Genomic DNA, 2928 nt, shown 5'->3' on the forward strand with positions numbered 1-2928 from the left:
GCACCAACGACACACACACACAACACACACAACACACACACACACACACACACACACACACACACACACATACACACACACACACACACACACACACACACACACACAACACACACACAACTCATACATCCAGCCAGTGGTCTCTTTGTATGGGCAGGTTGTCACGATCTATTTGTGTCTGGGAGAGGAGAAAAGGACACTGTGTGTGGCAGAGGCCAGCGGAATAGGCATCTGCATGTGCTGTAATAATCAGCAGTAGAATGTGGGGGCAGGCACTGGAGAGGACACTTTGGAGGATAATAACGCATGAATGAGTCCCAATTGCACCTTTTTGCTTAATAATTACTTTTGATCATAGGCCCATAGCCTCTGGTCAAAGTAGTGCACTATCGGGTAGGTGCATTTGGTACTCACATATGACTCTAATTCTCTCCATCACATCCACAGTCCTGCTGTAGACTAGAATTACAGCTAACATAGAAGCAGTGGTTCAGGAGAGAAGGTGAGACTCATTTATGACTGATAACAGATACTGCACTCAACACGAAAAGCCTCAGATGTGTTCATGTTGGTTATACGCTGTACATTTTAGGCACTGAAACACTGTTAGTCTTCATTGGTAGATACAGTATTCCTATAGATGTTCATAGTGATGTTATGGTAATGTCACAGTGAACGTACAGATATAGGATCTTAATTTGATTAGTATTGTCGCAGAAAAATAATTCTGCAGCAACAGGATTGAACGTTTTGTTCATAATGTTGCTTGATTGGTTGATCGGTCAAAATTAAGGCTACATGAAAAGTGCAGTACTGTTAATATAACTGTGTGTGCAGGAACATTCTTAGCAATCCTACGTCTGTATATTGTTTTTACATTTGTTGATTTGGTATGTTTCAGTCATTTGAAAGTTGGGTCCCTCCTGGAGTGTCTGGGAGAGAGAAACAGAAGTGTTTACCAATGAGGATGACCCAAATGAAAATTTGAGTGATGCTAATGTCCCTTAGTGAGTGTGTTTGTGTATATGTGTGCGTGTGTGTATGTGACAGTGTGTGTACGCCCTTGTGTGTGTGTGCGCTTGCATGTGTGTGTGTGTGGTGCCAGACCCTCTGGCTGTAGACAATCCAAATGAGATCTGAGAGGAATTACATGTCAGGTCGGTTATTCGTCAAACATAACAGCAGCGAGAAGCAAGATTGAATGGTGGAGATAGCATCTTCAATCATCGGGTATAGAAGACCACTTTGCAGGCTTTATCTCCACGATATATTACACATGGGCATAAATCATTATGTGCGTCTATCTACTCTGTCTTTGGGTGAAACAGGTTGCAGAATGTGAATCAATACAATAAAAAAGCATTGGACAAATATCACATTCCTTACCCCCTCCCAGACACAAGCTTAAACCTACAGTACGTAGGCTTCCATGTTACAGTTGGCAGAAAGTCTGTGCAATAGCTTCAGGAAAATTCTCCATGTTTACTTCACTCCTTCCACACGTATACACAGTTTCTCTCACATAATTTATTTAATTATGTTCTTAGTGGCCCGAAGTCTGTCTACAGGAGTGCCAGTTTATATTGTTCACTAGAGTAAGAGTAAGACTTCATAATATATATAACAGCCCAGGAGAGGAGAGCTCCCTCTAACTTAACACTATTTAACAGGAATATTTAACTGCAGTATTTAACTGCAGTATTTAACTGCAATATTAAAGCTGAGTCACTCCGTACACTTCCTGGTTGGTCCTCTTCCATGTTGGTGCTCTTACTTGAACATTGCTCTGAGGTTAAAGACTATTTACTTAAGCTCAAGCTGTGCTCTTTTTCTTTCCTAACGTCCAAATATGGACACATTCCTAAAGAGAATGTTCTGAAAGTCAAATCAGAGGAAATTACATGAGAGGATTTATTTTCATCTCATCACTATGGCTATATCCCATAGACTCTATGCCTGGGATGTGAGATCGATGGGGACAGGAGACCCATAGAGGACTAGAGGACAGATGCCAGAGTATGTAGAATGGCAGGGTGTCAGACAAGCTCCTCCTTCCTCATCAGTCTAGCCTGGCCTTAATCAGGAGAAATGTTGAGTCACAACAGCAGCCATTAGCCGTTGTCAGGGTCAACACGCTCGTTAACCTTCGTTAAGCCTCATCAAGGTTCACTGGCTCATTAACCCTCGTTAAGAAGTGGTTGGAGTTGGGATTCTCTGGCACGTCTGTCGCATGTGGCTGTCATATCCATTAAATGACACTAAATGTGTGTGTGTGAGTGAGCAACTTGACACTCAAATGTCTGTGTGTTTGTGTGTGTGTGTTTTGAGTTTGTAATGGTGGTGGTCCTTTGGTTGGATACATGATCCACTGATTAAACCTGTCTCTAGTCAGATCTAAACACTAGGTCAATGTTCAATCAAAACTGTCTAAAAGGTGGGGTGGGTGGGTTAAGGTTAGCTTTTTGAAAGGCAGTTAAAGATGGATGCCCTGAGATGCCTTTGTGAGTAGGAGAACCCAGGAGATTCAAGGACCATTGCTAGTCAATGGTTTCGATTTTGACTTCGGTGTTAGGGTTCTTGCAGGAACTTTAATGTGAGGCGAGAGACAGAGAGAGGGGGAGAATAGATAGAGAGAGAGAGAGTAGAGGAGAGAGAGAGAGAGAGAGAGAGAGAAGAGAGAGAGTGGGGATAGATAGAGGGAGAGAAGAGAGATAAGAGGAGGAGAGAGAGACAGAGTGGGGGATAGATAGAGGGAGAGAGAGACAGAGTGGGGGTGATGATAGAGGGGGAGAGAGCAGAGTGGGGGGGATGATAGAGGGGGAGAGAGAGAGAAGGAGAGAGAGAGCGGAGAGAGAGAGAAAGAGAGAACAAAGCAAGCGGAGAGAGGGGAGCCGAGGGGAACACTTAACCTTGAAAGATTCTGAAGCT

Source organism: Salvelinus sp. IW2-2015, linkage group LG6.1 (genome assembly GCF_002910315.2).
Source record: "Salvelinus sp. IW2-2015 linkage group LG6.1, ASM291031v2, whole genome shotgun sequence".
NCBI lineage: Eukaryota > Metazoa > Chordata > Actinopteri > Salmoniformes > Salmonidae > Salvelinus > Salvelinus sp. IW2-2015.